The sequence below is a fragment of the Natrix helvetica genome (genome assembly GCF_964273705.1).
Source record: "Natrix helvetica genome assembly, chromosome: 15".
In the NCBI taxonomy this organism is placed as follows: domain Eukaryota; kingdom Metazoa; phylum Chordata; class Lepidosauria; order Squamata; family Natricidae; genus Natrix; species Natrix helvetica.
In genome coordinates, this window is record NC_138565.1 from 5,346,333 (window position 1) to 5,371,238 (window position 24,906).

Consider the following 24,906-nt stretch of genomic DNA (forward strand, 5'->3'; position numbering starts at 1 on the left):
GGAACATCTGCCAAAAATATCTTTCCGACAGAACTGCGGATTGCTGAAGGCTCAGTTTCTCTCGACCGGAAGGCACTTTAACAGAAGTTCTCTTAAGTTAAAAAGACCAGATGCTGGACTTTACATTAACTGTACCCAAGGGGGGGGGAGGGGAAAACTGATAAACGTGTCCAGGGACATTTTTCCAACAGTTCTAAAGGAAGCTCAGCAGCAGAAGCAGATGAGAAGAATAGAATAGGAATAGGAGGAGAGGAGAGGAGAGGAGAGGAGAGGAGAGGAGAGGAGAGGAGAGAAAAGATGAGGAGAGGAAGAGAAAAGAAGAGTAAGGAATAGGAGAGAAGAGGAAGAGAAAAGAAGAGAAAGGAATAGGAATAGGATAGGACAGCACAGCACAGCATAGAATAGAATAGATGTCAGGATTCCAAAAACACCCCCAACATTTTCTCCTGGCGTCTTCAGGGCTATCAATAGAATGGAATAAAGAATAGAATGGGAGAGGAGAGGAGAGGAGAGGAGAAGAGAAGAGAAGAGAAGAGAAGAGAAGAGAAGAGAAGAGAAGAGAAGAGAAGAGAAGAGAAGAGAATATAGAAAGTGGAATAGACTAGACTAGACTTGGCTAGACTAGAATAGAATAGAATAGAACAGAATTCTATAATGGAAGGGAAGAGAAGAGGAATAGGAATAATGTGCTATTCCTATTCCTGGGCACAGCACAGCACAGAATAGAATAGATGTCACGGTTCCAAAAAAACACCCCCTGGCAAAGAGAGGGTCCAATTCCCAAAACTTAAATCCATGCAAATAAAGGAGACTATTTGTAACTCAGGGTTCAAATAGACTACACTAGCACTGTATGAGATTACCTAGCTTGGGTAATGAAACATCTATATGAAAACAATCCAGCTCTGAGAGCTCTAAGGGCCCCTCAAATCCATCCAAGTTAAGAATGATGGAACTTGTAGATGGAAATCCTATCCAGAATCACCGAACTGAAAAGTGCAGGGTTTTCTCAGCACCCCCAAAAAACCCGACATATCCAATGAGCTCTTTATATTCATCCATCCATCCATCCATCCATCCATCCATTTCATTCACTCATTCAGTTTCTATAGCTGCCCATCTCAGCCCAATGACTCCCATGATGGAGGCTAAAACAGCTTCATTAACTTCACATTTTTGCTACCTGAATCCTCCCAAAAGTAGGGGAAAGATCTCTTTCAGATGACCTTCAGACAAAACAAGTTAACGATTGGAACTTAGACGGCCAGACCTTGTTTCACAGGTTGAGTTTAATAATCCCATGGGTTTGGTTGGGTTGAGTTGACCTGGTTGTCTGAACTGAATCCCTTGTGCTTTATTAAGCTCCCTGCAGCAAGCCATGAGTTAACATTGGATGTCAACTCATTCCTACTCCTTACTTCTCACCAAGGGGTTAGTTGGCCTCAAAAGTCACAGAGGAAGGATCTGTGCATAGCAATGAGACATGGTGGCCAAACAGATCTTCCTGGTGCTAGAGAAGTCTAGTTCTCCAGTGTTTTCTTCACAGCAGATTCCACGAGGTGCTTTGAAGTGTCCAGGGAGAAAGGAGGAGGCCAGGATAAGCAAAGTCCAAGTCCACCTAAATCCTGTTCTGACCTAAGCTTCCCCAGCAGCTCGAAGCCGAGTCCTCGTCCTGATAAACCCCTTTTATTTGATTGACAGGGAATCCCTCTCCAGCAAAGTCTTTCCACTCCCACAGTCTTTCAAGATAGTTCACAATTACCAACCTTTATCAGGCTTGGAGAGTGGCCAGGCCGACATCTTTCAGATGGCACAAGACTTGGCAAGAATGAACATTGTCTCCTGCAAACTCCACTCCCCTTTCGCTCCTCTTTTATTCCCTATGGGAAGGGCCAGTCACTGTCCATGTGTGACCTTACTCCCAAGTCAACCCCTGTTCTTTAACTGTTCCCTTGGTCTGGCAGCTCTGTGCATGCGCACACTGGGAACAGGCTCCAGCTGTTCTTCTGCCTCACTGAAGTCTGACTCTGAAGGCAGCTGATAACTGTCAGACGGCCCTGGCCCCCTCTCTGCCTCCGACACAGAGCCCTCATCAGAGCCTTCCCCAGACTCCAGGACTGGCCCATCTTCCTCCCCAACCTCCTCACTGTCCGAATCTGCTGCCAGCTGACGGGCCACAACGAGTCCATGGTCTTCAACTTTTGCTTTCTCAGAGGCATAGAATCAAAATCTTATGGAGTATTAGTAAAGCCTTAGTAAGGCCACGCCTGGAATCCTGCATCCAGTTTTGGTCACCACACTACAAAAAAAAAAAAAAACTTTGGGAAAAGTGCAGAGAAGAGCAACTAGGATAATTCAAGGCCTGGAGACAAAACGCATATGAAGAACGGTTGCAGGAATTGGGTATGTCTAGTTTAATAAAAAGAAGAATTAGGGGTAACATGACAGCAGTGTTCCAATATTTGAGGGGCTGCCCCAAGGAAGCAGGGGTCAACTTATTTTCCAAAGCACCAGAAGGCAAGATAAGAGCCGCGGCGGTACAGTGGTTAGAGTGCCGTATTGCAAGCTAATTCTGCCGACTGCCAGAAGTTCAATTGTCACTCAAGGTTGAACCACCCTTCCATCCATCCGAGGTCAGTAAAATGAGGAGCCAGATTGTTGGGGGCGATAGGCTGTTGTAAACCAGTTAGAGAAATTTCCTGACCATGAGAACAATTAACCAGTGGAGCAGTTTGCCTTCAGACATTATGGATGCTTCCACCCCTGGAGGTTTTTAAGAAGAGACTGGAAAGCCATTTGTCTGAAAGGGGGTTGGACTAGATGACCGCCAAGGTACCCTTCAAGCTATTCTCCAAAACACCAGAAGGCAAGACAAGCAAACAAAGGATGGAGACTAATCAAGGAGAGAAGCCACCTGCAATTGAGGAGAAATGGAGGCCTTCAAGAAGAAGCTGGACAACCGTTTGTCTGAAATGGTACACAATCTCCTGCTCGAGCAAGGGGCTGGACTAGAAGACCTCCAAGGTCCCTTCCAGCTCTGTTCCGATTCCTCCAAGGGGTACAACTGCTCTGATTCAGGCAACAAACCCACCATCGCGGCCGTAAATCAATAAACAAACGCACTGCCAGGTTGGCACAGATGGCACGCCTCACCCGGGTGGTGGAAAACAGAACAGTTGAACTGCGCATCGTTCTCGCTGGTAGCCAACTAAGCCTGCTCTGTATTCCTTTCTAAAGCCTCGTCAAGCCGAAACCCATCGAGAATTTGAATCACTTTGGCGTCACAGGCCGGCCGTGGCAAATCGCGCACCCGGGACCCCCAGGAGTAGAGTTAGGGCTCCCCCTTCTGGGGGATGTTGTCTTCTTAAGCTCGGCTCTTGCGGAGAGCCAAGAGAAGCAGGGCTGTTTGGCCCAACGGGCCTAAGATCAAGAAACAAGGGGTGCCTCTATGTATGGTGGCTTATCCGAAAAGGGGACGACAGGGGTAGCTTAAAGACTTACCCCTGTGAGGTTCACCTCTACTGCCCCATCACAGTTTCTGGCATTCCCGTTTTTCCAAAAGACCTCCTGATCCAGGCTAATTCTCCCTTTGTTGAATCTTTTAAGAACGTTCTTCCTTTCCTTTCCTTCCCTCCCTCTCCTTCCTTCTCCTTCCTTTCCTTCCTGTCTTCTTCCTATCCTTTCTTCTTTGCTTCCTTCCTTCCTCCTATTCCTTCCTCCCTCCCTTCCCTCCCTCCGTCTCCTTCCTTCCTTTCCTCCCTCCCCTTCCTTCCTCCCTCCCTCCCCTTCCTTCCCTCCATCCCTTCCTTCCTTTCCTCCCTCCCCCCCTCCCTCCTTCCTTCCTTCCTTCTGTCCTTCCTCACTCCCTTTCATTCCTTCCCTCCATCCCTTCCTTCCCTCCATCCCTTCCTTCCTTTCCTCCCTCCCTTCCTTCTGTCCCTCCTCACACCCTCTCCTTCCTTCCCTCCATCCCTTCCTTCTTCCTCCCTCCCTCCCTTCCCTCCTCCCTCTCCTTCCTCCCTCCCTCCCCTTCCTTCCTCCCTCCCCTTCCTTCCTCCCTCCTACCCCCCTCGCCTTGCCCAAATCCCAGCGATTCTACACTCTCCATGCTGTGAGCAGCACAGACTTTGAGGAACAAGTGAGAGGCAAACAACAGGGAGACATATTGAGCATGGTGCACTCATTCCCACAGATGGAAAGGGCTCCCTTCAAAATCAAGCCAGCTTCCTTTCCGGCTCCCAGGGAGAATCCCAAACACCTGCAACGCATTGTTAGCCCAACCCCCCCCAAAAAGAACGCATTTGTCCATCGCCAACAATTCTGTAGTATGGCATGCAGAGTGCTTGGAAACTGGGGTCTTAGAAGCAAGATTGGAGAGGTGGCCATAAGGCTATGTCAAAAAAGCAAGGAACTCCACCTGTCTTCTTTGGAGATGGGGTTTAGGAGCATTTATTTTTCCATAGACCTGCCTTTGCAATGCAACATTTTGGCGCCCTGCCTTCGAAACCAATTTCTCGAGCAGGCCTCGAGAAAGCAAGATGAGGTTAAAGTCTCTCTGCTATGTATGGGGGGGTCGTCACGCCTTCTCCTCCACCCCAAATCCCCAACAAGAGTCTATTTTGTTCCCCCTTCCAGGTAGGGATTGGATGGGATGCTCCTGAGGAATTTGCCATGCGCAATGCCAACACACACCCATGGGGGTGCTAGGAAGTGTACTTACACCATCGTTGGCTCACCGAGGGTGCAAACTGGTGCAAGCAAACCCATGCAGGCTTGTAGGAAACGTATTGGCCCATCTCCCCTATTGGCCCCTCTTTCTCCCACAGGCTGCCCTTAAGATAGAAAACGAGGCACGTTGCTCTTTCTACACATCTACAGAGACAGATATAAAGCGAGAATCTGATCCCGATGCCCAGCCTGGACCTCGTTCACATCTCAGCCTTCTCGCCATATCCCCATGCTGCTTTTTTTTCTCTCTCTCTCCCTTTCCTCAATTATGCTGAAGTCATGTTGATTTCTCTCCAGCTCGATCCAAAAAGGAAAAAGAAGAAAAAAAATCCACTCTTGCTCTGGTTTCAGAACCAACTAAAAATCATCACATCTCGGGAATGTGAAATGAGCAGGCAGGCAGGCAGGCGGGTGGCTCGACCCGCTGCGTGTGCGGAGAGAGAGAGAGGGAAGGAGAGAAGGAAGAAGGGAGAGAGAGAGAGAGAGAGAGCGCAAAGCAAAGTCCTCTGGCATGCAGTGCACTTCCCTGTCATGCTCAAGAGATCCTGGGCAATATTTTTTCCTCCTCCTCCTCCTCCTCCTCCTCCTCCTCCTCCTCCTCCTCCTCCTCCTCCTCCTCCTCCTCCTCCTCCTCCTCCTCCTCCTCCTCCTCCTCCCTGCAAACCCCACTCCCGTCTAGCACAGATCCTCCTCCTCCCATAAACCCTACATCCTTCCAGTCTTGATGATGTTCCTTAGCTGGGTCATGAAATGTCTGCAAGAAAACAATCAAGCTCAGAAAGCACTGAGGACTCCAAAATCCTCCTCCTCCTCCCATAAACCCTATATCCTTCCAGTGTTGATGATGCTCCCTAGCTGGGTCATGAAATGTCTGCAAGAAAACCACCAAGTTCAGAGAGCACCAAGGATCCCATGGTCCTCCTCCTCCTCCTCCTCTTCCTCCTCCCTCTGCCCTCCCCTTGCAATCTCTGAGCTGTTTCTCCAAGCACATGTCATTACCCCCCCCTCCCGTCTTGTGCATTCCAACAAGAATGGACTTTTCCTGCTTCAACAGCTTCACCTGATCGCCTGAATTGGGTTGTTTTTCACCTCCCTGCAAGCGAGTTCTTCGAAAAATGCGGAGTATGGTTAAAAGAGGAGAGGAGAGGTGGTGGTGGGAAGCAGGGAGATAACGTATGTGCAGTGTTTTCCGCTGAGTGGTATTGAGAGAGAAAAAAGCACCCACCACCAGAATACGTGAAAAGATCTACCCTCCCGTAAGGTCAATCGATACCCAAGACTTTATCTGCTTCCAAGAAGACAAAACCCACCGAATGACCAAGTCAGATCGGAATGGCTGGGCTTCTACCCATAAGGAGGACATAAACCAGCCCTGAAGTCTGAGGCAGCTTGGATGAAATGACATGGTGAGCTCACCATTGGAAGAAAGGGAAGGAAAGGGGACATCATCAGGAGAGAAAACAGAAGGTTCTTCAAGGTGGCCATTGGTCTTCTGACTCTCAGCTTTGAATGGACTGATCTCTCTTTCTCCTTCTCTCTCCCTCTCCTTCTTTCTCGTTCTGTTCTCTCTCCCCCCCTCTTGTATCTCTCTCCCTCTTCTTCTTTCTCCCTCTTCTATCTCTCTTCTCTTTCCCTCTCTCTCCTTCTTTCTCTCCCCCCTCTTTTCTATCACTCTTCTCTATCCCTCTCCTTCTCCTCTCTCTCTCTGTCTCCCTTCCTGCTCCTGCAGTTTCTTCTAACCCAACTGGCTCATCTTTCCCCCAAGTCCCTGTTTGTGCGTTTTGGAACGCTGAGTCTAAATGGATATTGGGGTGTGCAACCTCCCAGTGTGGGAAGACTCCCTGGGCTAGAAGGAGGAGGAGGAGGAGGGGAACATTGGCGCACAGCCACACAAAAAAGGCACAATTCATGTACCGTTGAAGTTCCGGAGCACGAGGATGAAGAATTAAGAGGTGTTTTTCCCAGCAGCTCCGTGGAGAGGAGAAATGGATCCACCGATACGGGAAGGGAGGACATGTTAGAATGGAAAGTGGGGGGAAAGCATGCTTGCAAAGTTTGGGTAGCAGATTTTGTCTCTGTGCCCCAAGCAACAGTGGTCCAAAATTAGTATTAGCCCATCTGTGTAGAAGAGGCAAACATAGAGAAAGACAAACATCCTTTACATCTAACAACCGACCCTATAGGCGCCTGCAGAGCCCCAAACCGACACAAACACAAGGCTGTGTTTGAGGCTGTGCAACAATCATGGCAGGCTACCCTGTGTGCCTGTGACTACACAAGCGAGCTGTGCCAACTGTGTGTGTCAGTGTGCATTAGAGAGAGGGAGGGAGGGAGGGAGAGCAATTGTAGCCTATGAAAGGGACAACCAACACTTTGTATGCAGCAGGAGATAGGAAGGGCTGCTCTGTGAATACTTGTGTGTGTGTGTGATTGTGTGTGACTGCAGGCGTGTGCAAGGGGCAGAGTAGTGCAGCACAGTGGCTGCTGCCGACAAACCGATGCCACGATTTGCAAAGTGATCACAATCCCTGTGCCAAGCACCAGAGAGTTGTGTACCGAACCGGAGGAAAACAAGGGAGGAGAATTTGAGAATTCCCACCCATTCAATACTCCTTCCTCTTGTCCACACAGGTCTTCTTCTGATGCTAGCCTGCCCGTCTCTGGTTTAGCTGCAGTTCTAGGAACAGATCGTTCTCACCCATGGTGGGCTTTTCTCCTTCTGGCTACCAAGCATGGGGAGAAATCTGGGGTCTCCTGGTCTCTTCTCAACAGCTTTCTTCTCGCAGCATCCCCAATCTACACTCAACCCCATTTTACGTTCCACCATGGGTTCTTCTTCTCTCCTTCTTCCATGTCTTGCCTTCCCCACCACCACCACCACCACCACCACCACCAACAGGACCAACAAGATAAAGTTGAGTTGTCCTTCCATCTCCTGAGGTAGTTCCCTTCCTAGAGGCTCTCCTGGCATCTTGCTTCCCATGCGAGGATTGGCCCTCTGCAGCCATCTAGCTAAGAGCAAGCTCCATTCTAGGACAGGCTTTTAAGGATTCTCCCCAGTCCTGTTGGAGGACAGAGGTAACCCTACTGCCTGCTCACTCCAATGTGAAAATCTGGAGATTTGACCAAACAGCCCTGAAAACCGAGCAGGGGGATGCATTCAAGGGATTTTCAAGGACTTCTCACCAACCATCCTCATTCAGGACTTTTGGAAGGAGAAGGAGGTGATGGAAGTGGCACCTTCTTGGCTTGAGGGCCCATCCAAGATGAATGTGTCCCTGGGGGGTGAGTTGTATGCAGCACACAAGGATGTCCTCCCTCACTCTCACTCTCTTTTTCTCTCTCTCCCCTCCCTCTCTTCTTCTCTCTCTCCCTCCCTCTCTTCTTCTCTCTCTCCCTCCCTCTCTTTTTCTCTCCCTCCCCCTCTCTCCCCCTCCCTCTCTCACACACATATACACCACCCACACCCCACCGGCATATATTCACACTCACTCGAAAAGGGTGAATCAAGCCAACGGCAATGGAGACCTTAACCTAATTAAATCGGCACTGGGGATGGGGGGTGGTGGTGTTCATTGACTCGCACAATCCCAACCTGGTGCCCTCCGGACGCTGTCCCTCTTCCCCGTCCTGCAGGGTGGGGAAGGAATAATCTGGGTGTCTATCCCCCCCGTCCCCCGTAACCTCTGCTTCCCCTTGTTCCCTCGTCCGTACGAATCAGCTCAGTCCTCAAACACCCCCCCCTTTCCGAAGAGAGGGCAAGCACGCATGGGCGCAGGCAGAGACCCCCGCGCCGATTCCACACTCGGCGAGTGTGCACGCACACACAACCCGCCGAGAAAGCCGCTTAACCCTTGGCTGGCTAGGAAGAGCAGAGTGCGGCAAAGAAGCCTGCATGGGAGTTGGGAGAAAACCTGGCCAGACGGAGAGAATGAGAGACACACAGAGAGAGAGAAGGAAGAAGAAGGCACGTCTCTCCTCCCCCCCCCCCCGCCGCACGAGAGGCATGCACAGATCCACAACTGCCCCCCCCTCGGATTTTGCACACTCACCCGCACGACTTCACCCCTATTGAAGAACCACAGGCCAGTAGAGAATAGGACTTGGAGCTGGGGGGGGAAATCAATTTGGAAAATCTGGGGTGGGGAGGGAAGAAAAGACCGCTGGAGACCCCGGAGAGAGGCTGAAGCCGGGCGGGAGGGGAGGCGCAGAGGAAACCTGGGGGGGAGGGAGAAAAACGGGGTGGGGGTGGGGGCAGACGGACCCCTAGACCAGCCCTGCGGTCCAAGCAAGCAGCGTCCAGGCGAAGCGTCGCATCCCCAATCGCCGCGGCTCTCCAACATTATTTTGTATAAAGTCTCTTACCGGTGGAGGGAGGGACGGGGGGGGTTGTTAACGCTCCTCTTCGGCGGGGATGCGGGAACCTTCGCCGGGGCTTCTCATTCGCTCGGGGTGCAAGAACTTGGGCGAAGCTGAGCTGCCTCCGATCCAGAGCGCATAGCGGGCGCCGGGCGATGGCTTCAGGCGTGATGGGCAGGCGAGGATGCTGCCGGCAACCCTTTTCATGCTCGGTGGGGAAACACCCGCGCCTCGTTGCTCCGGGGGGCAGGCATTCAAAAGGAGAAGAGAAGATCTCCCCCCACCACCGCCCCACAGACACACACACACACCTCTCCCCTCTCCCCTCCCGCAGAAAACCGTGGATGGAGAAGGAGATCTCTTCCAAGAAATCCGATAGAATCCTTTGCGCTCTTCTGCTTTCTCGCCTTTGGGCTTCGCTGGATATTTGGGGGGGGAAAGAAGCAGTGAGAATAGAGATGCTTGCTGAGCTCGCCTTATTTTTTAAAAACCGGTCCTCTCTCCGGCGGTCTTCTCTTCCTTCCTCCTTCCTCCTCTTCCTCCCTGCCTTCCTCGGATGGATCAGCTCGCAGCCACCGGGGGCGAAAGGAAGGCGCACACACGAGCCAAGCTAGAGAAGACGGGGGCGGGCGGGCGGGCGGGCTGAAGAGGCGGGGGAGATTGAGGAGGGGAGAGAGAGAGAGAGAGAGAGATGCGGCGGGAGAGGAGGAGGAGGAGGAAGAGGAGGAGGGAATCCAGGCGATCGAAAGGAGCCAAAGCGGTTGGGGAAAGAGCTTGCCGGAGGGAGGGGAGGGGCGTCCGGAGGAGGAGGAGGGGCTTCGGGAATGAATGGGAGAGGTGGGGAGAGGGGCGCGAGAGGCGGAGACGTGGAACGTGGAGAGGCTTCGCTGGAGAAGTGGGGATTTTTTTGGAGGGGCGGAGAGGGCTGCTCCCCCTTGGGAGGCAGAGCTGGGTAGGGGCAGAAGGGGGAGTCAGCCATGGAACGGGGAGAGGGGCGGCGGGAGCGGGGCAAGAATCGGACCAAGAAGAGAGGCCGGTGGGGTTTTCCTTTGGAGAGGGGTGGGCGAAGGAGAAGAGCGGTGGGTGGAAAATTGAAGCTCTCTCTCTCTCTCTCTCGCCTTCCCATCCGCATGCAGTAACCCTTCCCTTCCTCCAACCGGCGCCCTCCGGCTGAGGAGACGAGAGGACAGGGGAGGTGGCGAGCTGGAGAAGGGTCCCCCTCTTAACTATGCTCCATCTCCTTTAACTCTTCCCCCGCCTTCTTTCTGCTGCCATCTCCTCTTCCACTCGTGAATCCTGCGCCTCCATCCAGTTCTTCGCAGGCTCCTCTTCTCCATTTCTCGCTGGAAGGTCTACTTCCCCCGCGACCTCCTAGAGATCTTCCAAACCTCAGCGTCCATCATCGTTGCGTTCTTTCCCAATTCAACTGCTCGTCTTCCTTCCTTTTTTTGGAAGGGCTGGAGAAGAGAAAGCTCTCTTTACCTTCGTCATGGCAGCCAAGATGCTGGAAAATGAGTCCTCATCTCCTTGGGATGGTCCAGCTTCCAAGTCTGAAGAGGGATAAAGCAGGAAAGATGTGCACCTTCCCAACACCTGGTTGACTCTGGCCAGGTGAGTAGATGGCTGAGAGATGAGAGAAGGACCCCCAGAGTGTAGACTACATTGGGAAATCAAAAGGTACATCCATGCTACATCAAGAAAATGGGGGATGCACATTCCTAAGGACACCAGGATTCAACTTGGACACCTTGAGAAGTTGATGACAATTATGGAGCCAAATAAGAAACTCTGAAGACTATTTCATCCAACTTCCATTCAGCAAAGGACGCCTCAAGCTTGAAAGATATCACAGAGACCAGTCTAGGCCACTGTTGGTGAACTTTTTTGGCAGAAAGTGCAGTCCACCGTCCACCTGATATTTCTGTTTCTGGCACGCAGGCACACACGAGCAGCTGGCCAGTGCGCTTATGCACACCAAACCCGGAAGATCATCTTCCCCATGTGCACATGCGCACCATACGGCTACTCTTCCAGTTTCTTGTGCTCCTGCGTGCATGGAAACCAGCTGTCCAGTGTGCCAGAACCCAAAGAACAACGGGCAACAGCTTGCGTGCCCGGAGAAATGGCTCTGCGGGCCACTTCCGTCACATGTGCCATAGGTTTGAAGGCTCTACCACAGTGGTTCTCAACCTTCCCAATGCCGCGACCCTTTAATACAGTTCCTCTTGTTGTGGTGACCCCCAACCATAAAATTGGTGGTTCCTAAGACCATTGAAAATATGTGTTTTCCGATGGTCTTAGGCGACCCCTGTGAGAGGGTCGTTCACCCCCAAAGGGATCCCGACCCACAGGCTGAGAACCACTGCTCTACCACAAAAACTTATAAGGAAGGAAAGCTTGATGTATTCTCCCAACGTCCTTGGACTATTTAATACTCGGTCTGGAAGTGTATTTATTTATCGATCAGATTTATGTGGCTGGCCATCTCACACAAAGTGACCCTGGATGACCAAAAACAAAGGAGACCCCTTGAATTAATAAAGATACATTTTTAAAAGCGTAATCTTATAGATTAACCCTTTCTTGTGGGTTTCTGCAAAAAAAAAAAAAGAGAGAATTGAATAAACATTGGAAAGCTGATCCCTCTCAGTCTTTGATTTAAGGAATCGTCCTGAGAGGGACGCGGTGGCTCGGTGGCTAAGACGCTGAGCTGGTCGATCAGAAAGGTCGGCAGTTTGGCAGTTCGAATCCTTAGCGTCGTGTAACAGAGTGAGCTCCTGTGACTTGTCCCAGCTTCTGCCAACCTAGCCGTTCGAAAGCACGTCAAAAATGCAAGTAGGAAAATAGGGACCACCTTTGGTGGGAAGGGAACAGCGTTCCGTGCTCCTTCGGGGTTGAGTCATACCAGCCACATGACCACGGAGACGTCTTCGGACAGCGCTGGCTCTTCGGCTTTGAGACGGAGATGAGCACCGCCCCCTAGAGTCAGGAACGACTAGCACCTATGTGCGAGGGGAACCTTTTCCTTACTGAAAATCACTGACTCCTTGAAACATTCCTAAAATACATTTTCTTGTTCATGTTTATCCCTCTCTAATTCTTAGCTGAATGAACCGTGAATCAAGTGCTTATTTCAGGAGCAATGTCGGGATTGTAACAACTCAAAAAGGCAGCTGGAAACTTTTAGCATTTGGCCAGGAACCATCCTGATTTAAAGGACGACGTCGTAAAAATGAATCAGAGACAACCAAATGTGTGAAACGCTAACACACTCATCCAACAGTTTTGGGGTTTGTATGTGAGTGAATATGAGCTCCTATTGTGCTTACTCCAATATTGGAATTAAGGCTGGGATTTATCCTAATAAAGCCAGAATTTAAAATTAAGTGAAAACAAAGGGCAGAGGGAATTACTGGAACAATAAATGAATGGAAGGAGAGACCAATTGTCCTGCTCTTGTTTCGATGTTTTTGCTGCCTCTTGTGGTTTTGCTCTGTCCTTTGTGGCATTATTATTTATAACTAATTGCCCTTGGAATACTGTTTTACTGTTTTATTCCATTTTGGCAGCCTGCCTCGTACCACTGGTGTCCGCACTGTGGAATAGAACATGGGGAATGAACCTTTCCCATCAGTTATCACCCAGTTGGTCAGGGTTTGTTGCAGAAAAAATCAAACCCGGAAAGCACACACAGATAATTGATTCAACTGGATTCATTGACTTCTTCATATACATAATAACAGATGAATAAATGTAAAATACCAGCAGTACATTCTTTCAATGTGGTAGAAGTTCCAAGCAGAGAGAGAACAGTCGATTTCAACAGTCAACTACTCAGAACAGATGGCGTAGTTTCAGTTTCGATTCTCAGCACAGGCTCAGATCTGTTTAAAGTCCCATTGGCTGACTTAGTTGCTATGCCTATTCATTGGCTGACCTTGTCAACCTATTGTCTAAAGTACTTGAAGGCAGGACAAGAAGCAATGGGTGGAAACTAATCAAGGAGAGAAGCAACTTAGAACCGAGGAGGAATTTCCTGCCAATCAGAACAATTAATCGGTGGAACAACTTGCCTCAAGAAGTTGTGAATGCTCCAACACTGGAAATTTTTAAGGTGATGTTGGATAACCGTTTGTCTGAAGTGGTGTAGGGTTTCCTGCCTAAGCGGGGGGTTGGACTAGAAGACCTTCAAGGTCCCTTACAACTCTGCTATTCTATTCTTGTTTAACCCAAAAAGTTTGTTCTTCAATCACTGTATTGGTGGGTGTCTACAGACAGCTGGGGAAGGCCACCATGGAAGGCCACCGTGGTCTTCTAAACTCACCTAGAGAAGATTCAAGAAGATTGTGTCGTCTTTGAGCTCCTTTTGAAATAATGTTGACCTATAGTCTAAGGCTTCCGCGGGGATTTTTATTCATGTATTAACCAGTTCCTACCATGATTAACTTGAACGAGAATGTTAATTTTGCCACCTAAGTTGGATCTGATGACAATGGCCACTTAACATCCAATATCTTTTTTTCCATCATCCTTGGACTGTCGCATGATGAGGCCATCTTCTTTCTTAACAGAGACCCTTCCTCGATATCTGTTGTTAATCATATCATCACGGCATCTTCCCAAGGTCAGTGGAACCAGCAAACCTTCCAGCCAAGTGGTTCTTGAATTATAAATTCTTTCTGAAGTTCCCACAGGATGTTAAACTTCACAAAGAAATGTGTGGCATACCAAGTGAAGGAGTGACCTTTAAAAACAAGGAAAGCAATCATTTCCATTGGCCGCTGATTATTATCAATAAATCATCACAATCAACAACATGGCAAAAGTAGAGCTTATATTATTATTTTTTAGGAGGAAAAATAATCTATGGTGCTTCAATGTAGTGGGAAAATCAATAATGTTCCTGAAATTGAACGATTGTTTTTCCGTATTTCACACTTACGAAGGAAGGAGGGAAGGAAGGAAAGAGGGAGGGAGGGAAGGAGAGGAGGAGGAGGAAAGAAGAGAAAAGAAGAGGAGGAGGAGAAAGAAGAAGAAGAAGAAGAAGAAGAAGAAGAAGAAGAAGAAGAAGAAGAAGAAGAAGAAGAAGAAGAAAGAGAAAGAAAGAAAGAAAGAAAGAAAGAAAGAAAGAAAGAAAGAAAGAAAGAAAGAAAATAAATAATGGATGGACAGTGAGGTACTTGGTGCTCTTTGAGCTTGGTTGATCCAGCTAGGTAACTTCATCAGTCCTGTAAAGGAGGAGGAGGAGGAGTGGTTGCCAAACACAGCTTCTAATACACACAACAGCAATAACACATCTCGCTAGCCTGCAGGCCTGAATAAAAATGGCAATAATCAATAAACCAATAATAATCAATAACCATTGATCTTCGTGCATCGTTCAAACCCTGCTTTTGTTGCCCAGAAGGGACTCTTGTTGCCCTCAGTGGCAAAGAAACACACTGAGCCTATCGTTCATCTGCTATCTACAGTGAAGGCAGCCCCAACGGGAAGTTCCGGCTAAAAAGAAAGTGAATCTTTAATTTTTTTCTTGTTTCATTTCATCTTTAATGAAATATTAGTTCTTGGATGGGGAAGATGAGAATAAAGAAAGGGTTTTTATGTCATTCCCCAATGGTGGGGAGGGGAACAGGAAGGATCACGTGATTTTGAAGCTTGCCTTGGTTGGAAGAAATGTCCTTCTGGGTTCAGTTCCAAGAGAAGAAAAAGACACTGAATTCATGGCGACTGCTTGGAAATATGGTTTAATGGTGGACAGGATAACATGGTTTGAGATCCTGGGCTAAAAGGGCAGAGATGCTGAGAATGCCTGGGTTTTATGCCCTTTCTGGACTTTTGAATTTGAGCTTGTATTCTGATTGGTTGTCAGACTCCCATGGGGCCATGCAGGGGCAACTCTGTAGGCTGACCTGAGTCCCAGGCTTGGTTGACTCTTGCTGGGTGATGATGCAATGAAAGGACTTCCTATTATGGCTCTACCTGAAAGAGATAGAGTTGTATAGAATAGACTGGCTCAGGCCTTAATGGCCCATTGACAAAGGTGGGGGTTTCTGAGTTTGCCTCCCTGTTAAGGAAAATATTCTGCCCTTTTAATATTTCCTAAAATATCTCATTTTCCTAGGAGAGAGGCGGGGCTAACATCCTACACCTTTAAATCCAGGTTGCACCCACCCCCGGCACAGGGAAACCAGGAAACGTTTAAAATCTCGATTCCTTCTCCCAAAATAATTGTACTGGTGAATTCCTGCCCCCCCGCCCCCCACGAGAGCGCCACATTCTTCTCTGTTCCCCCCCCCTCCTTCAGTCAAGCTGCGAACAGCTTTGCTGGTTTATTACAGGCTAAAAATGGATTCAGCGGGACGGTCCCAAAAAAATAAAATAAAAATAAAATTGCGTTGCTATTCTGGTGCGCGCTTTTGTCTTTTGCGAAAGTGTTTTCTCCCCCCCCCGTGCCCCCTCTTACTTTTCTTTTAGCGAGCAATTCCGTGAGGAGGGAGGGGGGAAATAATGCAGCTTGGCCTCTGTGAAGTTCATCGTTTTACGGTGCCACCTCGATACATTCGGCTGGATGGGAGCCACCGTGGCAGGGGAAGGGGGAAAAAAATGAAATGAAATATAATAACAAAGCAGGACTCACCCTAGCAATTTGCAAATTAAAAGAGGAGGGGAGAAGGAGTTGTTTTAGAATAAATGAATATGCAGAGTGCGGGGATTGCATCTTGCATCGCGTGATCCTGTAGGGAAGGGGTGTCAAACTCGATTTCGTTGACGGCCGCATCAGGGTTGTGCTTGACCATGGTGGGGGCAGAGTGGGCATGGCCAGCTCAACGTCACTCGTCTCGGGGGCGCTTGTGGTGGCTCGAGCGCTCTGTCAGGGAAAATGGGCTCCCGAGCTCCATTTTCAGCTGCGACCGCCTCCTGCAACCCTCTGCCAGTGCGAACGGCCCTCCTGAGCTCCATTTTGACTGGCAGAGGCACCGTGGGCCAGTTCTTTGCTATTTTCAGGGCGGGCTGGGTCTAATCATCCCATGGGCCAGATTCAGCCCCCAGGCCTTGAGTTTAACACCCCTGCTGTATGGTATCCCGTACCGCCGACCGCTAAGAAGCATTTTTAGAACCAACTCTGGGTTCCCGCACTTGAATGGCACACCTAGAACCCTGCTATGGAAGAATCTTAATTTATTACCGGCAACTTTAAATGGCTGAAGTCCCATGTCATAAAATGTATTTATCTGAGGTCAACGATAGATAGATAGATAGATGGATGGATGGATGGATGGATGGATGGATGGATGGATGGATGGATGGATATAGATGGATGGATGGATGGATGGATGGATATAGATGGATGGATGGATGGATGGATGGATGGATGGATATAGATGGATGGATGGATGGATGAGTGGTGTGGTGGTCTAGTGGTGAAGACACTCATCTCCCACTCTGAAGGTTGAGAGTTCAATCCTAGATAGCAGCAGATGTGTCTCTCCCAAGAATGCAAAGAAAACGTGTGTGTGTGTGTGTGTGTGTGTGTGTGTGTGTGTGTTTTCGTAGATTTTCACGGGTGTAGGTATGCTGGTCTTGTTGTATTCGGGTCTTTTCCCATGTAAGATTGAGATTGTCTTGGCAACGTTTCGGCAAGGTCTCACTCGCCATCTTCAGGCTGGTGTTTCCGACCACGCTTTAAGCCCAAAACCCAGCCTGAAGATGATAGATAGATAGATAGATAGATAGATAGATAGATAGATAGATAGATAGAAGTTAGATGATAGATAGATAGATAGATAGATAGATAGATAGATAGATAGATAGATAGATAGATAGATGATAGAAGTTAAATGATAGATAGATAGATAGATAGATAGATAGATAGATAGATAGATAGATAGATAGATAGATAGATAGATAGATAGATAGATGATGGATGGGGGGAACGAGAGAGAGATGACACACAGACAGACCCAAATAAGGCTGGGGGGAGGAGAAAAAGCAAAAGAAAACACCATTGACACAATCACCAGACATTGGCTAATCAGCTCTTTGGCAAAGTGTGACATATGAAACCATGTCTGTGAGATTGGAGGCGATTGTCTTGCTTTGCTAAGGTCAATCTCATCTCAAGAGTGACATGCCAGGCAGGCGGACACCAACGAGGCCTTCCCACTTTGTCCTATCTACTAAATTGGCCTCCTTCAGTTAGGAGAGAATAATGATCAAATTCATCTATCATGCAAAAGAGCCCAACTAAACACCAGTGCGGGGTGGGGGGGTGGGGGGGGAAATGAAACCGAAATGAAAGGTTAATCATATTTTGGTAGCAAGAGACGGACATTTCCACTCTGCTCTGAATTTCATTATTTGAATTTATGGCTGATTGATGAATGTCATCCGGTCCATGTTGGCTCTTAGCAAACAACAAACATAAAATCTCTTTGGAATGATCGGTCTTGCATTGGCCTTCCAGGTCATTCATTGATTTATTTATTGCTATCGTAATTGAGTTTATGCAATTATGCAAGACGTCGTCTTCTAGTCTTTTTTTTTTAAATAGCAATTTAAAACAGCCACGCAACAATTCTAAACTGATGACTTGCTTAACTCCACCCTCCAGCTCCACATATGCAGACTGTCCCATTTCAAACTTTAACAGACTAACAGAATTGGAAGTGACCTTATAGGTCATCTAGTCCAACCTCCTGCTCAAGCAGGTGACCCTACACCATTTCTGAAAGATGACAGTCCAGTCTCTTCTTGAAAGCCTCCAGTGATGAAGCTCCCACAACTTCCGAAGGCATCTTCTGTTCCATGGGTTGATGGTTCTCCCGGTCAGAAAGTTCCTCCTTATTTCCAGGTTGAATCTCTCCTTCATCAGTTTTCATTCATTGTTCCTTGTCTGGCCTTCAGGTGCTTTGGAAAATAGCTTGACCTACTCCTCTCTGTGGCAGCCCCTCAAATATCAGAATACTAGTCTCATATCTCCCCTGGTCCTTCTCTTCCCTAAACTAGCCATGCCCAATTCCTGCACCCGTTCTTCATATGTTTCAGCCTCCAGTCCTCTAATCCTCTTGGTTGCTCTTCTCTGCACTTTTTCTAGAGTCTCAACATCTTTTTTATAGTATGGGGACCAAAACTCTAGGTGTGGTCTTACTAAGGCTTTATAGAATGGTATTAGTACCTTACTTGATCTTGATTTTATTGCATCAGAATGTTTATTGCATCACGTTTATTGCATCACAACTTTTATTGCATCACAACTTTTATGGCATCAGATGGCCACTTTCTAACCCAGCTTGCCAAGAGGGGGTGGGGGGTGGGAAGGTGCTGTAATCTCTTCCTTTAAAGACTGAACTTCTTGTGTTCTCCTCATCTTGTTATACATTTAAGCAGCTTACCCTTCTGTTAAAGCTTCCCCACCCACCCACCCACCCCGATGGATAAGAGTCTATTGTGATGGCATAATGCTGACCTAATTATCTTTACTGTGGATTTATTTAACAGATTTATTTGAAAAGGGTGATTCATTCGCCATCTGATAAGCGACTTGTTAGAACTCCTTTTAATGAGCCTCTGCCTGTTTCAAGGAGGCTTAACATTACTTTTCTCGGTGGTGAAGACCAGCGTCCTCACCGCCAAGAAAATCTCAATTGTACTTTGCTGCGTGCTTAAAAGAAGGAAAAAAATGCACCTCCTCTTTTCTTACACCTGGTGTTTATTTCAGCAGGTAGCTTTAAAGGTGAGCTTTTAATTCCGTGGAGTTATTTTTTTTTAATCTTGCCCTAAAAATGATTTATGAAAAGTAATCTGTATGCATTTTTTTTAAAAAAAGGAGGCCTGGTAACATGGGGAGAATGAAGAAGAATCTTCTGGATCCAAAACAGGCCAAACTCAACAGGTTATTTAGAATAGCATGGCATGGCATGGCATGGCATGGCATAGAATAGAATAGAATAGAATAGAATAGAATAGAATAGAATAGAATATAGAAAGTGGAACGGAGAATAGAATAGAATAGCATAGAACAGAACAGAATAGCATAGCATAGCATAGAATAGAATAGAATATAGAAAGTGGAATAGAGAATAGAATAGAATAGCATAGCATAGCATAGCATAGCATAGCATAGCATAGCATAGCATAGCATAGCATAGCACAGAACAGCACAGAACAGAACAGAACTTTGATTGTGTTGGAAATACATGTTTAGAATATATTTTGTATTGCAACAACCACAGAATTATTCAGCCAGTAGATGGCAGTGTTTAGTGTGCATCTATGATGGCCATCTATGGTTTCTTTATGTTCTGAAGAGAATTTCCTGTTTCCTGTTGCAATAATATAGTAAGGCACATGGTGACTGTGGTCGGTTTTTTGTTCTGCGGTGCTTTACATAAAACAGAATTTCTAATGTATTGTAAACTTGGTCGCCTTTTGAAATCCCCAGGAAAAAAAATGCACTAAAGACAAATCCTGGGTGATCTGAGTCACCTATCACATTAAAACGCATTTGGTTTTACCACACCGATTGGAATAAACCAAAATGGTTTTCTTGTCAAGACAAGCAATGCCCACAATGCAGCAACGACTACCATGGCTCTGTAAGAACTGCAAACTCGGCCACTCAGAGTTAAATATGAGTAGCACCACTCTATAAAAAAGAGGTTGAGACTCTAAAAAGAGTGCAGAGAAGAGCAACCAAGATGATGAGGGGACTGAAGGCTAAAACATACAATGGAGCTGGGCATGGTTAGTCTAGTGAAGAGAAGGACCAGAGGAGACAGAATAGCAGCCTTCCAATATTTGAGGGGCTGCCCCAGAGAGGAAGGGGTCAAACTGTTTTCCAAAGCAGTCGAAGACCAGACAAAGAATAATGGATGAAAACGGATCAAGGAGAGATTCAACATGGAAATAAGGAGGAATCTTTCTGATAGTGTGAACAATCAACCAAGGGAACAGAAGTTGCCTTCGGAAGTTGTGGGAGCTTCATCCCTGGAAGCTTTCAAGACAGATGGACTGCCATCTGTCAGAAATAGTGTAGGGTCTCCTGCTTGGGTGGGGGTTGAGCTAGATGACCTACAAGGTCCCTTCCAACTCTGTTAATCTGTTAATCTCTTGAGAATCTTCCCTGATCTATTAGCTAAAGGAAAAAGCAAGGGTAGATTATTTTTTTAAAAAAACAGAGAGAGTAAAACCTCTTTCATGTAGTTCATCTACTGGTGACATCCTTGCCATTCCTTGGCTGACCTCTTTCTGGTGGGGTCCCTGCTAGCCTGGGAGTAGAAGTGCGTGGAAGCTCATTCTTCACGCCTTAGGGTCTTCTTAAATCTTGCCTGCATCCAGAAGGACCCGGTCACTTGATTAATGGCTTGGTTGCTTTCTTTATGGTTGGGGATAAGAATCTCCACAACCTTTCTGTGAACTCCTGCCAAGACCAGCCTTCCACCTCTTCCCCGGACTTTTCACAGAGTTTATGATGTCAGTTCTTCCAGGGTTTCTCCCTCTCTCCGGGGAACGTAGGAATCCATTGCCGTCTTTCTTCTCAGGTGCATTCCTCTTTCTTAATAGGTGCCCAGGAAAGGTTTTAAGTGTTGGAGCAGGTGATGGGTTTACATATTTGAAAGGAAGACTGATGGGCATGGAGTTTGTCAGGGCTTTTTACGGCTACTCACTAGGGAAATCACTCGATGCATGGTTCAAAGCCATCCCCTTTAGAGCAATATCACTAGCACTTAGACTTATATACCGCTTCACACTGCTTTACAGCCCTCTCTAAGCAGTGTACAGAGTCAGCCTCTTCCCCCCCCCAACAACAATCTGGGTCCTCATTTTACCCACCTTGGAAGGATGGAAGGCTGAGTCAATCTTCAGCCAGTGAGGATCGAACTGCTGGCAATGGGCAGAGTTAGCCTGCAATACTGCATTCCAACAGGGAGGGGAGAGGATGGGAGGGAGGGAGGAAGGAAAGAAGGATAGTAGCTGTAGCACTTAGACTTATATACCACTTCACAGTGCTTTCTAGCCCTCTCTAAGCGGTTTACAGAGTCAGCCTCTTGCCCCCAACAATCTGGGTCCTCATTTTACCCACCTCGGAAAGATGGATGGCTGAGTCCACCTTGAACCTGGTGGGATTTGAACTGCCAAATTGCAGGCAGCCAGCAGTCAGAAGAAGTAGCCCGCAGTACCGCCCTCTGACCACTGCGCCATCATGGCTCATCACTTATTTCAGGTAAGAAATCCCTCTTTGGCACCACGATGAAGTTTTGTGAAGCTCTCTTCCTAAACCTTGAAGGAGGGCGGGGTGACTCGGAAATAGCCACGTTCCTTTCCAGAGAAGAATGAATGGCTTCTCCCAAAAACCACCACCTTCTCCTTCTTCAGGTACTTTAATCCTGATTTCCTCTGCCGCTTATTTTCCCGGCAGTGATGGGAAAGCCGTGATCGCAGATCAATTGACGATTTCATAAAACAAAATGAATGGCTGTCAACTTTTTAATCAGTGCAATGCAGTGAAGTCTCCCTCGACCTTCACCCTTCTTCCCGACACGCTGAGGAGACGAATGAAATATCTCACTTCTTCCATTGGTTTGTTTCCTTCCCTGTCTCCCCCTTCCCCCCTTCCTTGCTGTCTCTCTCCTAACACAGATAGATCAGGCTTCCTTGGCTACACTAGAGGAAGATATAAATAAGGTAGACATCCATCGTTTCTTCAATACACACTCTAAGCCTGCATGGAGGAAGGTGTTGGGGCCTGCCAGAGGCCTGTGGAGCTGGCATCAGAGTCAGAAAGTGAGGAGGTTGGGGAAGAGCATGGGACAGTCCTAGAGGATGGGGAAGGCTCGGACGAGGGCTCTGCATCGGAGGCAGAGAGGGGGCCAGGACTGTCTGGCAGTTCTCAGCTGCCTTCGGATCTAGACAGCAGTGAGGCAGAAGAACAGCTGGAGCCTGTTCCCAGTGTGTGCATGTACAGAGCTGCCGGGGAAAAAAAGAACAGCTCAGAAATCAGAGTCGACTTGGGAGTAACGCCACAGGTGGACGATGAATGGCCCCTCCCAGAGGAAATAAAAGAGGAGTGAAGGGGTAGTGGGCTTTTGCAGGAAACCATTCATTCATTCATAACAATTCGTTAGATTTGTTAGATTTCAGGAGTGTGAAGATCTGTCCCTGAATCTCAGAGACTCTGTGCCCAGTCTTTCTTTGCACAGCACCTCATTAGGAAACTATTTACAGCTTTCCAAGCTAGATAAGGTCTGTAGTCATAACTTCACCTTTGAAAGACTGTTTGCCAGGCCTTTTCTGAATAGAATGAGAGGAATTCACATTCTTTTAATAAAAGGGGTTTTGCGGGGACCAGGAATCTGCTTCGTGCTTTTTGGGGAAGCCTAGGTCAGAACAGAAGGACTCCGTAAGACTTAAGGGACTCAGGACAATTTTGAAGATGGGGAGGAAGAAGAAAAGAATTCTAGCAAACAAAGTGAGGTTTTCTTTGTCCACCTTCATCCAGGACTCTGAAAGGACTAGAAGATCTCCAAGGCCTTCTAGAAGACCTTGGAGAGTCTTCTAGTCCTTCAAGGCATCCAGTCCTTTCAAAGTCCTGGATGAAGACTCCTTCTAGAAGACATCCCCCCTCCAAGGTCCCTTCCAGCTCTATCCTGATTGAATCAAAACGGAAAGAGTGTGTTCAGCTTCAATATGTTGGTATCCTTTCTTCTTACCCCCCCAAAACTCATTTCAATCTGTTAGCTGTTCAGTGTTATCCAGGACAACATCAAAGACCAATGAAGATCTTTCTTGCCAGGCAATCTGAACAGAAATGTACATGTCTGAAATTTTTAAATTAATATTACTTAATGTGAAATTAATACGAGAGAACGCTAGTAAAATATCCCATGCACCCTGCAAATTTCTAATGTGTACAGTACTTAGAGGAATTTATTGTGCTGGGCAACGGAATCCAAAGGGAACCGCGATGATTCCTGGGAAATTGACCTCTGTAGGTCATTGGGGTATTCAGCTGTGCCCATTCCAGCACATCATTGCCTCTTAGACCCAGTGCCCAAGCAGGCAAGAAGAGAGCTTTGCTGTAGGCAGAAATTTCAGAATGATGAATCTGTCTAGCTCTTCTCCGTAGAGAGCAAGGATCTTGTTCTCTCTCTCCCTCTTTCTCTCCCCCCCCATTCTTCCTCATTCTTTCTGCTTCGTTTAAACGGGATGAGGAAGACACGTTGGATGCATCAGAGAGCCCTCCAGGCAGAAGCAATATATTAAGCAGAGGTGACGATGGGGTCAACCAAGCACCTGTTCGCCAAAGAGCTTCAGGCTCCCTTTGTAATAGTGAAGAATTCATTTTAATGGGGTAGGACCTGGGTGGAGAAACTTCAGCAAGTGATTTGCTTTTCCCCATCCCATTAGAGTTATTCAAACCAAGACAGCTCTTCCTTTGGGGGCCAAAGGAGGAATGGAAGACCTTTGGAAGATCATTGAAAACTCAGCTGAAGATCTTCAGTAAAACATTGGAAGATCATTAGAAAATCATCTGAAGATCTTCCAAAGATCATTGGAAAATCATCTGAAGATCTTTAGTAAATCATTGGAAGATCATTGGAAAATCATCTGAAGATCTTCAGTAAATCATTGGAAGATCTAGAAGATATTTGGAAAATCATCTGAAGATCTTCAGTAAATCATTGGAAAATCATCTGAAGATCTTCCAAAGATCATTGGAAAATCATCTGAAGATCTTCAGTAAATCATTGGAAGATCATTAGAAAATCATCTGAAGATCTTCAGAAGTTCACTGGAAGATCATTGGAAGATCTAGAAGATCTTTGGAAAATCATCTGAAGATCTTCCAAAGATCATTGGAAAATCATCTGAAGATCTTCAGTAAATCATTGGAAGATCATTGGAAAATCATCTGAAGATCTTCCAAAGATCTTTGGAAGTTCATTAGAAGACCATCTGAAGATCTTTGGAAGTTCATTGGAAAATCATCTGAAGATCTTTTGAAGATCATTGGAAAATCATCTGAAGATCTTTCGAAGATCATTGGAAAATTATCTGAAGGTCTTCTCAGTTGGGCCAAAATTCTTGATCTTTCATCCAAGATCAGTTGCCTCTTCTTGTTATCTGTTCCACCATGACGGAAATCCAGAATCATTTCACACTTATAACCTTTGCAACATCCCCCTGGTCATGTGACTAAAATCCAGATGCTTGGCAATTGACTCACGCTTATGACGTTTGCAAGAGTCCTGGGGTCACGCGGTCCCCCTTTTACAATCTCCTGATAGATAAAGTCAATGAAGGCAGAGTCCCTTAACCACCATGTGACCAACTTTACAATGGCAGGGATTCCCTTCACAACTCTGGCAAAAAAGATTGTGAAATTGGGGAGCCTATTTCGCTTAACAACGGTCTCACTTAGCAAGAGAAATTTTGAGCTCTGTTGTGGTTTCAAGTCGAGGACTTCCTGTCTTTGCTCAAAGACAGAGCAGCAAACAACAAATGGTCCAATCTAAGCATATTTTCCCAAAATTGTCTGCTACCTGTCAACGACTACTTCAGCTTCAACCTCAATAACACACGGGCAAACAATCGATACCAACTCAAGGTAAACCACTCCAAACTCAATTGCAGAAAATACGACTTCAGTCACAGAGTGGTCAACGCCTGGAATGCTCTACCTGACTCCGTTGTTATATCCTCAAACCTTCATAACTTCAACCTCAAACTGTCCACTGTGGACCTCACCCCATTCCTAAGAGATCCGTAAAGGAGGCTTGCATAAGCGCACCAGCACGCCTACCGTACCTGTCCTACGTT

The 24,906-nt window shown here is 47.2% G+C and overlaps 1 protein-coding gene across 1 annotated transcript in view; it reads right to left on the reverse strand.

The window, feature by feature from the left end:
* Positions 1–9,636, reverse strand: part of BRINP1 (BMP/retinoic acid inducible neural specific 1) — a 67,625-nt gene extending 57,989 nt beyond the window's left edge. Inside the window, exon 1 of the mRNA XM_081967242.1 lies at positions 9,094–9,636. The gene's annotated coding sequence lies outside the window, so the exon portion shown is untranslated. The remainder of the gene's footprint in view (positions 1–9,093) is intronic.
* Between the last annotated feature and the right edge of the window lie 15,270 nt (positions 9,637–24,906).